We start from the raw sequence: 13,474 nt of genomic DNA, 5'->3' as shown, positions 1-13,474 counted from the left end.
CTCTATCCCCGATTTACAGTTAAAGTAACATGAAAATTTTACATCGAAATGGTATAGGTTACATTAAAACGGTTTCGGACCTTCCCCGAAGATTAAACTGCTGAGCTAACGAGAAATTAAAGATGTTAAACGGCCATTACCTTTTTGAAGGGCTGCTGACTGATGAAAGAGGCGCTTCCCGCCTCCCGCTATTCTTCCATACACTAAGCTAGATGTTGTACGAGTGGCCGAGAGGACAGAAAATCAGCAGCTTTTATACCCTCGTGGAAGATTCGAGACCTTTCATGAATAACTAAGACACACCCACATGCGTTTATTGGTCGGCTAAAAGTTACAAGTCAAAAATGAAGAAGAAACCTGTGATTGGAGGGAAATTAATTACAGAAATTACTGATTGGGTAAATTCAAAACAGGCGGAAAGAAAGGATTAATATTGCCAACCCACCAATGAAAGAACGAAATTTAGTAAAGACAACAACTTATGAATACAAAATATTTCAAGAAAAGTTCCTTCACTTCGCACCAGGGTGCATGATCATAGTTTTTGGTAGAGACATCTATGAGAGAATGTCCACACTTCTTGATAATTAGTAAACAAAAACAATTCGAAATTAACACAGTGACATCTTCAGATAAACGGTTGAATTAATTCAGTTTTAAAATTTTGATTTTCAGCTGTAGGGGAGTACTTTAAGGCGGAAAATTCAAATGTGCGGCGTATAGGTGTACCAACTGGTACAATAATAATAATAATAATAATAATAATAATAATAATAATAATGTTCTGGGCCGTCGTCAAATGTGCGGACCGCGCTGGAAACGGGTCCTGGACGGGTAATGACTAAGAATGCAGTCCGGCCGCGGGTTCAGTACCGCCAAGGCACACAAGACGACACCACGCCGGATCTCCTGAAGGACTTGATCCATATTAAAAATGCTTATAGGAAAAGATGGCAAAGATTTAGGGACCCAACTGACCGGGTGGAATAGCTCGACCTAGCCCGGGAGGTACGAAATCGATTGCTGGAAAGAAAGATTGAAAAATGGAGGAAACTTGCCGTAATCTATTAGAAAACGAGTCAGATCGCGAATTTTGGCGGATTCTCTCAGAAAACGAGTCAGATCGCGAATTTCGGCTGATTATATATAAAACAACAAGCATTCAGTTATAAATGTCAGTGTAATACCGTAGCAAAGCACGGGTATCTTGCTAGTTGTATAATAGATACAGTACGATGGACAAGTGTTCCAAGTTCACGAGAAACCGTCACAAAACTTTATAATGTATTACAATACGTACTTACAGTGCAATATAATAGCTCAGTCATTCGCGGGAATACCAGTGTTGAGCACGTGTTCATGTGATCGTTTATTGGTTGAACGCTACCACAGGACGCCTGCGCGGAGACAACAAAATATTTCATTAGCAAGGTCACGGCATAATGCAATCCTACATGCATAATGTCCAAAATATAATTTATCAAATTATTTCAGTCAGAATAACATTTAAGAACCGATTCATCTTCGCTACATTGTAACTACCGGTAGAAATGGAAGAGGCTGAGTTTGAAAGGGCTCCCAGATTTAGATTGGGAATTTTGAAATTAGTGACTGTAGATATTTGCAAGTTGCTTTACGTCGCATCGACACAAATAGGTCTTACGGCGACGATGGGACAGGAAAAGGCTAGGAATGGGAAGGAAGCGGCCGTGGCCTTAATTAGGGTACAGCCCCAGCATTTGCCTGGTGTGAAAATGGGAAACCACGAAAAACCATCTTCAGGGCTGCCGAAAGTGGGGTTCGAACCCCCTATCTCCCGATTACTGGATATTGGCCGCACTTAAGCGACTGCAGCTATCGAGTTCGGTAACTGTAGATTTAAAACGAATACAATAATGTTATTAGCTTTTCGTCCCACTAACTACTTTCACAGTTTTCGGAGACGCCAAGGTGCCGGAATTTAGTCCCGCAGGAGTTCTTGACTTGCCAGTAAATCTGTCGACACGAGGCTGACGTATTTGAGCACCTTCAAATACCACCGGACTGCCAGGATCGAACCTGCCAAGTTAGGGTTAGAAGGCCAGCGTCTCAATTGTCTAAGCCACTCAGCCCGGCAGACTTAAAACAGCCTTGATCACGAATATCATACGAAGTGAATTTATTGACATTGCCATTCACTGAGAAATATGCCTTTATGTAGGCTAACCTGTGTTCGACCTGTTATTCACTATAAACCTCAGCGGAGTTCTTTCGAAACGTTACTTTACAGAATACCGATACGCTTCAGAAATTATAATACTGTGGCTGTTACCTGGACGTAACACTCGGTTGTGGTGGAACAGTGTTCCACAGAGCTTAGGCTGTTGCCTCGATAGAACATTCATTGCAATGGAACAATGTTCCACAGAGCTTGGGCTGTTATCTCGACAGACAATTCACTGCGATGGAACAGTGTTCCACAGACCTTGGGCTGTTATCTCGACAGAACATTCATTGCAATGGAACAGTGTTCCACAGACCTTGGGCTGTTATCTCGACAGAACATTCATTGCATTGGAACAGTGTTCCACAGACCTTGGGCTGTTATCTCGACAGAAAATTCACTGCGATGGAACAGTGTTCCACAGACCTTGGGCTGTTATCTCGACAGAACATTCACTGCGATGGAACAGTGTTCCACCGACCTTGGGCTGTTATCTCGACAGAACATTCATTGCAATGGAACAGTGTTCCACAGACCTTGGGCTGTTATCTCGACAGAAAATTCACTGCGATGGAACAGTGTTCCACAGACCTTGGGCTGTTATCTCGACAGAACATTCATTGCAATGGAACAGTGATCCACAGACCTTGGGCTGTTACCTCAAGAGAACATTCATTGCAATGGAACAGTGTTCCACAGACCTTGGGCTGTTATCTCGACAGAAAATTCACTGCGATGGAACAGTGTTCCACAGATCTTGGGCTGTTATCTCGACAGAAAATTCACTGCGATGGAACAGTGTTCCACACACCTTGGGCTGTTATCTCGACAGAACATTCACTGCAATGGAACAGTGTTCCACAGATCTTGGGCTGTTATCTCGACAAAAAATTCACTAGGATGGAACAGTGTTCCACAGAGCTCAGACTGTTACCTCAATAGAACTCTCGTTGTGATGGAAAAATGTTCCATAGAATAAAAATGAAACGTATTAGAACGCGCGCTTCGGTTGTTTCCTCAGCAGAAAACTCGTTGCGGTGGAACAGTGTTACAAGTTCACGGGATTCAATCAAGAACCATGCTAAGTTGTAATGAACTAAAATAACTTCAGTAATTATCAATTAATGCAGAATGACGGAATGACTAATGAAATAATGAAGGGTTGAGGAAGAACAGCTATCTGTTACAAATATAACAGGGTTAGTTGAGTAACATGTTATTTTGGTAACATGTTACCAGGCTGGAACACTGTTATCTTAACTGTTATGTTAAATACCGCCCATCTCTAGACGTTTGTCGGTGATTCTGTCACAGCTAGCACGAGCATATGATTATCGTCGCGGGCGGCCAGTATGGAGATACTGTGGTTGATATGATAAGATATATCATCGGGCAGTATTTTTGCGGAAGATTCGGGACATTAGAACTGGGAAAAAATAATATTCACCTTTATAATAGTAAAGTTTTTAGTGATGGGCTGCGAAAGGACTCGCGAAGAATCGAGTCTGGGACCGTAAAACTCGAGTCCGGACTCGAGGCCGAGGACGCTGGCAGAGTTATCTGCGAGCTGTGTATGGAAACAACAGGATGCATAATATTGTAGGTAGGCCAAGAACAAGTATTGATTCCGTTTCCCAATAATGCACAAACAAATGCTGTGATGCGGTAATGAACATCACTTTAAAGAAGTGTGTGCACAGTCACCCTTTGAAACAGTCGTTAATCCCGAAGCATACACACAGTACCGTGCCGAAAAAATAAGTACGATATTATACGGCAGGACAAAATACCAGAGGTGGAAACAATATAATTATGTTATTCTTGGATACCTCATCAAATGCCCAGAGCATTCCTTCAATCAATTGAACGTTGTGGCGTTGAATTAGGGCATGCGTTGTTCTACTGCACAACAAAATATACAGCCGAACATGTACATTATGCCATATTTACATGGCTGTATATACCTACACACACACAAAAAAAACTTATTTTAACGTAACCTAAGGAACGCGTGGACACAGGTGCTTATGTACCACAGTATCTACGGCTCCATGACTAAATGGTTAACGTGCTGGCCTTTGGTCACAGGGGTCCTGGGTTCGATACGCAGCATGGTCGCGAAGTTTAACCATCATTGCTTAATTTTGCTGGCACGGGGGCTGGGTGTGTGTGTGTGTTGTCTTCATCATCATTTCATCCGCATTACGACGCGCAGGTCGCCTACGGGAGTCAAATCAAAAGACCTGCTTCTGGTGAGCCGAACATGTCCTCGGACACTCCGACACTAAAAGCCATTCACCATTTCATTTCACCGGCACACAGTGTGAAATATTTTAAAGATCAGGCAGGACAAAAGTACATTTTCAACTAATCTGTTTCTATTATAAAGGGCATTATTTTACGCTCTTGACTTCCTTCGGCCAATACCTTAATGTTTTTACGTTTCGGATCCCTTCCATTTTGTTCTCGCTGATTAGTGTTATATAGAGGATGATTGCCTGGTTGTACTTCCTCTTAAAACAATCGCCACCACCACCACCGTCACTCTGGAGGAAGTATATAATACCTACAGTTAATAGTTAATTTATGTTCCTAATCTTCACTCCGTATCTCAAGTCACCAAAGGCTAACCTAATGGGCGATATAATGCAAAAAAGCAAACTCATGCCTTCATCCCGAGGTTGTGCAGCTCCTTTCAGGGAAACCCCCATTGATGGTGAGCTGGAAACACACCACAATGCTCCTATTTCCCAAACCAGGCAAACCCCCTTCCTAACTAAGCACGTACCGCCCCATAATCATCATCACAGCGCTATCAAAAATCCTAGACAAAATCCTGGTCCGTCGCATCCACCCCCACCTACAATCCCACCACCTACTTCCCATGTCCCCGTTCGGCTTCCGTCCAAAACTCTCCACAGAAGACCAACTCCTCCGACTCGTCCAAACCACAGCCAACAACTTTAACCGAGCCCGCCCTACCCTCCTAATCACCTTTGATTTCCAACTAGCCTTCGACTCCGTCTGGCACCCCGCCCTTCTATTCAAACTCAGGTTCTTTGCCCTCCCTATCTCCTACTTTCGATTCATCTCCTCCTACCTCACAAATCGCTCTACCCAAATATCCATCAGGAACCAAGTCTCACCCTCCTTCCCCCTCACACTGGGCATCCGCAGGGATCACCCCTTTCCCCACTCCTATTTATCCTATTCGTGGCCGACATCCCCCAACCTTCTCCCCCCATCCAACTTCTACAGTTCGCCGACGACACCGCCATCCTAGCTTCCTTACATGCAGTCCAAGCCATTAACCGCACTGTCCAACCCTACCTCAACACCTTCCTAGCCTGGTGCGACCGGTGGCACCTAAAACTAAATCCTGAGAAGACCCAGTCCATCCTCTTCAGACGTAGACGGGGAAAAACCAGCGTATCCCGCAACCCTGATAGCCTCCAACTCCAGATCTGCAGATCTCCTGTCTCTAGGCATCCTCTTCGACCAACACCTCACCTTCCGCCCCCACTTCCAATATCTAAAAACCGAGACCGCCGTCCGATCCCGGTTAGTGCGCCGCCTAGCCGGGACCCGGTGGGGTCTCAAATCCTCACTACTCCTTCACACCTACAAATCCTTCGTACGACCCCAAATTACCTACGGCCTCATCACCTGGGCGGCCGTTGTCAACTCCCACCCGAACCTATACCACCCTCTACTATCTATCGAACAGCGCACAGTCCACCAACCTCTCCAACTCCCCTTCCGATATCCCACAGCTGACCTATTTGAAATATTCCCTACCCACCCCTGGACTCCTACGTCCTCACGCAATTCCATCGATCCTACCGTCGAGCCCTAGACCGTAATAACCCAACCCTCAACCAACTCCTACGAGGAGACCCATCCCCCAACCCCCACTTCACCCAAACACCGTTCTATCTTTTCCGGTCCCTCACCCCACCCGATGGGGGTGTCACTTAAGGAAATAAGAAGCTGTGACGCAAAACTCCATCACTCTAACTCACATAATCCTACAACCCCTTGAAAATCCCACCCCAACCCACCCCCACTAAAACACCCAAAATACCCAGTGAGCCCTTGGCGAACTCCTCCCCTTCATCAGAATTTTATGTTAAAATAAAATCCCATGTAATCATGGATTTCATGTATGTTTCAGAAGCACCCAAACCAGTATGGGGCCTATAAGTAAAATACGTTTCAAAGCAAAACCAAGAAGTTCAGCCCTAGCAACCATGCAAATATTCTAAAAACCAACTGTAAATAATGTAAATAATTCTGTAATCAACCACAAACAATGTAAATAATTTTTAACCAACAACAAAAACAGCAAATATTGTAAATTTTGCAAACAATTTGTAATTGTAAATATCCTAAAATCAACTGTAGATAATGTAAATAATTCTCTAACCTACTGCAAATAATTTAAATAATTTTGAAATCAACAACTATAAATATTGTAAATAACTCGTTACTACCGCATTGTAAATATCCTAATAACCCCCCAATAAAGTTAAAAAACGGGGGTAAGGGATATACTTCAAATATTATATGAGACCACAAATAATCAAGAAGATGATGGAAAATGGAACAGTCATTTTTGTAAAACCACAATGTAAAAACACATAATATGTAAATTGGAATCAGACTGTATAAACTGAAAAGATCAATAAATACCTCTTGAGGTCGGGACCCCCTCCCAACTCCTTCAACAAAGCAAACCCCCATCCCCCTTGTCCAACTCCATCAAATCCCCCAAACCTGCCAAATCTCCTGGCCAGAGAGAAGGCGTAACCTTCTAGGTGGCCCGCCCCTTCCCTACAGGGAGGGGAATGAAAACTTTACCCTTGGTCCTTGGTCAAAATAACTCCTGAATTACGAATGTTGAACACATACACGTCTCTGATATAAAATCATTAGATTAAAGAGCTAGAGTAAGAGCTTCCCGATCAGCTGATGTCCTGCCTTCCTCACTTGGTTTATTGATAGGGAGATCTAGGATTCACCGCCATCTAGCACCACGCGTGACGTCACGCAAAGCCGAACATAGCCGACTCCGCTCCGACAAGAAACAGTCTCTTACTGTAGTACCCGACAGGGGCCAGCGGCTGCGCGCACACTGGGACTCACATTAATGTAATAATTTAAGAAAATTCTGAAATATACTTTTACTGTATTACGCATGATGACATGAGATCATCCCCAGTAATCATTATTAAAAGTAACTTCAAGTATATTTTAAAATTCAAAGTTATTTTCCTTTTCAGAAATATAAATACAAAGTACACAATAAATTTTATATTAAATATCACTTTGTCAAAAACATAATGCTGAACTTCAGCGGGATAGGAATATATCATAAAATAATTTTATTCAGAACTGTTCTGTTAGTTTTGTGTCTTCAGACAGAATCCTTGGAAAACCCTCTGTAAATAAAGAACAGTTATTCACTGTTACAAAAAGAATATTTTCATGACAGCAAATGATAGTTTAAAATTCAGTGTAACTTTATTATTGATGTAAAACGAAGATTCGTTTAGATACCAGTTCTCAATAAATAATAAAACTGTACGATAAAATACATAGGGCCGATTGCAGAAACGGTATTTAGACGACGTCTACGGTTAAACAATGCCTAAGCATGGCTGCCGCATTGCAGAGACGTTATTTATCACTTAGACACTGTCTAAAACCGATGCTCAACCGGTCATGTTTAAACACTGCCGAGAGCACTGTTTAACCTCAAATGAGAGGAGTGAATCACAATTAGAGGTTATGTACCATAAAATATGTAATTTATATGATCATGTTGAAACGGTTCCGGAAAGAAAGGTTAGTCCGACGGCCTCTCTGTGGGTCGCCCGCTGCTAAATCGAGCAATTCGTTTGACATGCACGGGGAGATAACAATAAAATAAGGTTTCGCTTTACGAGAGACTTGTTTCTTGAGACTGACAAAGTGACAGTCCGGTAACTGTCAACTTGAATACAATTCTTGGCAACCAATATATTTTATTATTGTGTACATGAGGTAATTTCCATGGACTTATAGGTCACTTCGACTACATACAAATCAGAATTACGTGTCCCGATCGTCTGAGGGCTGTCACATACATCAACCGGGAGGGATTCACTTATATTTACTGCCAAGTACACACACATAATAGTGAAAACTAAAAAGTAGGTTGTATGGGATTTATATATATATAATCGTATAAGTTTTCGGCAACTATCAGATAGGAAAAGGCAAGTAGTGGTGATTATCGTTTAAAGAGGACTGGAGAAGAAGAGCCGTGGACATAATAACGGCCCTAGTATTTGCGTGTTGTAAAAATAGGGAAACTGCAGAAAACAATCTTCAGGGCTGCCGATGATGCATTTCGAACCTGTGATCTCCAGAATGCAAACTACATCTATATGGCCCGTACAACACACTCGGTTACACATTACTATTGCTTCATCTTCCCTTCGTCGAAGCTACCGTAATTTATGAGTAGATTACACTCGCTGTAACAACGCTATAATGAAAGCTACACTTCCCCGTACGGTGGCGTGTCGCTTTAGTGTCGATAATATGAGATTTAATTTCCACCGAAAGCGATACTCTTTATCTGTGGGCAAGTCATGCTCAGCCATATTTGAGTAATGTGTAGGAAGACAAACAGCTGACTGGCGTTCGGCGCGCGCCCCGACGAATTTCATTGGTTGCGACAAGCAAAGAGTCGCATGAAAGATACTTCTGTCTCCATTTTCAAAACAAAATTGAAACTTTAAGGGATGTCTAGTTAAACATCGACTGAACATTGTTTATGCAATGGAAGATCGTGAACGATTTAGACGTTGTTTAGGTAGACGAAGTCTACGGCTTAAAACTAGTCATCGTTTCTGCAATCGGCCCTAGGTCTTTAGTTAATCTCCGTTTCAACCCAAACCTCTTAATTATCTCTATTTCTGTTTACAACTCCATGACAGTGAGAAGGTGGTGGTGGTTATTGCCTTCAGAGAAAATACAACTGGGCAACCAACAACGCTTACAAAGGGTGTGAAAATGAAAGACTCCGTAGCATTCGCGAATGTGATATCGCCGGGGTCGGAAATGAACAAGAGTTGACTAAGAGAGGTTCGACAGAACTGATGAAAGTGTGGACTCTGGCACAACTAGGTGGAAGCAATGCCATAACTCAGCTATGGGCCTCGTGGTCGCCAAACATGCTCCCAAGCTGAAAGCCCCGGGGAGCCCTTTTGGCCGCCTTTTACAAGCAGGGGATACCGTGGATATTGTATTCTACCGACCCTGCAACCTCAGAGGGTACCGGGCTAGTTGGCCGTACGGTTACGGGCGCGCAGCTGTGAGGTTGCATCCGGGAGATAGTGGGTTCGAGTCCCACTGTCGGCACCCCTGAAGATGGTTTTCCACTTTCATATCAGGCAAATGCTGGGACTGTACCCTAATTAAGGCCACGGCAGCTTCCTTCCCATTCCTAGGCCTTTCCTATCCCATCGTCGCCATAGAGACCTATCTGTGTCGGTGCGACGTAAAGCAAGTTGTAAAAAAAAAAAAAAAAAAAAAAAAAACTCAGAAAACGTCACATTAACGCATTTTCAGGGCTGCCGACGGTGGGATTCAAACCCACCATCTGCCGCATGCAAGGTAACAGCTGCGCGACCCTAACCGCATAGCCAAGTAACTCGGTGCTCGTAATATTGAATACATCCCTCCACATATATTTGGCGTTAGGAAGGGCATCCGGTCGTAAAGCAGGCTCCAGTCTACATGTGCTGCATAGTTGGCACCCGACTTCGCAAGGATGTGGGAAAAATGGAAGAAGAATGGAAAAATTCCATGGCACTATTGCTATCCTATTGCAGCTATTACAGGTATGCACATTATTTTTAAAAATTCAGAAATGTTTGTTTGTTTGTTTGTTTGTTTGTTTGTTTGTTTGTTTGTTTGTTTGTTTGTTTGTTTGTTTGTTTGTTTGTTTGTTTAAAGGGGCGTAACAGGTAGGCCAAATTCGGAATTAGTATCCAATCTAGAAATCTTTAATATTAATCTTTCATTGAAGTACTGTATAGGCTTATTGTTGGTAATATATAACGGCTTTCATGGAGCCCTCGGAGATTGCGGGGTCTGTAGAATATAATATCCACAGTGCCCCCTGCTTGTCGTAAGAGGCAGCTTAAAGGAGTCCCTGGGGCTTTCAGCTTGGGAGCGTGGGTTGGCGACCACGAAGCCCTTAGCTGAGTCCTGGCATTGCTTCCACTTACTTGTGCCAGACTCCACACTTTCATCAGTCCTGTCCAACCTCTCTTGATCAACTCTTGTTCATTTCCGACCCCGACGATATTACATCCGCGAATGCTACGGAGTCTTTCATTGTCAAGTCCTTTGTGATCCTTGTCTTTCTTTGGCCGATTCCTTCATTTGTCGAAGTGTCGCACCTCTTCCTATGGTCAGTTTGTTAAGCGTTGTTGGTTGCCCAGTTGTATTTTCTCTTAAAGCAATAATCACCACCGCCCTCTCGCTATCATGGACATATAAACAGAAATAGAGATAATTACGAGGTTTGGGGTGAAACCGAGATTAACTAAAGATATAATTTCTAGGGAGTTAACTACCTATTCACGAATAATAACTGTGTATTTTATTGTACAATTTTATTATTTACTGAGAACTGATATCTAACCGAATATTCGTTTTACTTTAATAATAAAGTTACACTGAATTTTAAACACACAGTATCGTTTGCTGTCATGAAATGAATAAATATTCTTTATATACAGAGAGTTTTCCAAGGATTCTAGTTGCTTTACGTCGCACCGACACAGATAAGTCTTATGGCGACGATGGAATAGGAAAGGGCTAGGAATGGAAAGGAAGCGGCCGTGGCCTTAATTAAGTTACAGCCCCAGCATTTGCCTGGTGTGAAAATGGGAAACCACGGAAACCATCTTCAGGGCTGTCGACAGTGGGATTCGAACCCACTGTCTCCCGGATGCAAGCGCACAGCCCACTCGCCCGGTCCCAAGGATTCTGACTGAAGACACAAAACTAACAGAACAGTTCTGAATAAAATTATTTTATGGCATATTCCTATCCCGCTGAAGTTCAGCATTATGTTTCTGACAAAGTGATATTTACAGTAGTATCAAATTTATTGTGTAGGCGTACTTTGTATTTATATTTCTGAAGAATAAACTTCGGTCCGCCTCTGTGATGTAGTGGTTAGTGTGATTAGCTACCACCCCCGGAGGCCCGGATTCGATTCCCGGCTCAGCACTGCCCTTGAGGCGGTAGAGGTGGATTCCCTCGTTGAGTCCGAGGAAAAAACCAACCCTGGAGGGTAAACAGATTAAGAAAGGAAGAAAGAATAAACTTCGAATTTATTTTTAAATATACCTCCAGTTATTTTCAACCATTTTCAATAATAATTACTACTGGGGATGATCTCATTACATCATTTATATAATGCGTACTATAATGAAAGTGTATATGTCAGTATTTTCTTGAATGATGACATTAATGCGACTCCCACTGCGCGCTCAACCGTTGGCCTCTATCGAGTGCTGGAGTAAGATACTGTTCAAACAGGATAGAATAGAATAGAGATGAAACTCAGTGATAAATTTCGGTACCAAGCCACTCGGCGCTAGAAGTTTCAGTCTCTTATCAGAGATAGCGCCACAGTGCGCATTTTGTGCACTATCTTGCCGCTATTATCAACAGATAGCGCAGAGAAGCGACATCCGGCGCAGTGACGCACATCCGGGTATGCTTACAGCTCCTCCTCCCCCCCCACCCCCCACATCCTTTCCCCGCCCCGCGCCCCCCTCAACCACGCTCCCACCGGCGATAATAATGCAGTTCTACTACTTCCATGCCCAATACATTGTAATTCATATATTTTTATTTCCAAGTACTTACTATGTTGTGAATAATGATCTGATACCCCTAGTTCATATGGCATACTATGTTACTGACAACATAACCACACACCCCAAAGCAGCTTTAACTTCAAATGAATGATTGACACATTAACACAAAGCTGATATTATAACAAATAAGATATCCCTTCGAAAGCAAGACAGCAGAGCACACCATATGCAAGAGAATGGGGTATCACATCAATATCCAAGTACCACATGAAAATAAAAATAACAGAATTAAATGCACTGAGACAGGAAATATATAGAACTACATTAATAGAACCATTCAGCTTTCAGCCCCTGATGTGTACTCAAACAGGAAATACAGGATTTCAGGAGGACTGGCGAAGATATATTTCAAATAAACAAGCACAAGGAACTAAGATTTACAGCACAAGCACATGAGCACTTGGAATTCTTTTTCTTTCTTGAGGAGATTGGTTGGGATTGATTGTTCTATCTCCCAGTCACACGCCTTTCTGAATATCGCACTTAATTCACTTTTTTAAGTTACACACGCATCACTAATAGTCTTTAGCACAATTAAAATACTTGATAGCAGGTAATACTAAGAAAAAGGTATATGACGCACAAAAACGAGGGACGTTATGCTCGCCCAGGCAACTTATAGAAATGTCACTTCCAAGCATTCGTGAAAAACAACTGAATTACTGAAATGGAATGAAATGGCGTATGGCTTTTAGCGCCGGGAGTGTCCGAGGACAAGTTTGGCTCGCCAGATGCAGGTCTTTCGATTTGACACCTATAGGTGACCTGCGCGTCGTGATGAGGATGAAATGATGATGAAGACGACACATACACCCAGCCCCCGTGTCAGCGAAATTAACCAATTATGGTTAAAATTCCCGACCCCACCGGGAATCGAACCCGGGACTATCGCGTGATTACAACTTTGAGTGGAATTAAGGTACTCGTTAAGAATAGTGATGATTTGTGGTGAAGGTTGGAATAGCAAGATTGAAATTCTCGTGGGCAAAAGGTATGTTAAGACTGATTAATTTCCGCATTATGAGTCTCTGTTGAGGTGCATATTGGGGGCATTGAAAAAATAAATGATCATTGTCGCCATTATTATATCCACAAGAACAAGAAGGGCTATTTGTTATGTGAAAGCGATATTGATAAACCGGGGTTAGTGCATGATTAAAACGTAACCTTATAATATTAATAATATGGCGTGGCGTGTACTTACCGTTGGCAAACCATGGTTGTTTCGGAATGATAGGCTGCAATTGATAATAGTGTTGTCCCTTCGTACCGGCAGAAAATCGCCATACTGTGTTCCACGCTTGATGAGCATCATGTTTAA

The sequence above is a fragment of the Anabrus simplex genome, chromosome 14 (assembly GCF_040414725.1).
Source record: "Anabrus simplex isolate iqAnaSimp1 chromosome 14, ASM4041472v1, whole genome shotgun sequence".
NCBI lineage: Eukaryota > Metazoa > Arthropoda > Insecta > Orthoptera > Tettigoniidae > Anabrus > Anabrus simplex.
The sequence above is the reverse complement of the archived record's forward strand: the minus strand, read 5'-3'. Positions refer to the sequence as shown.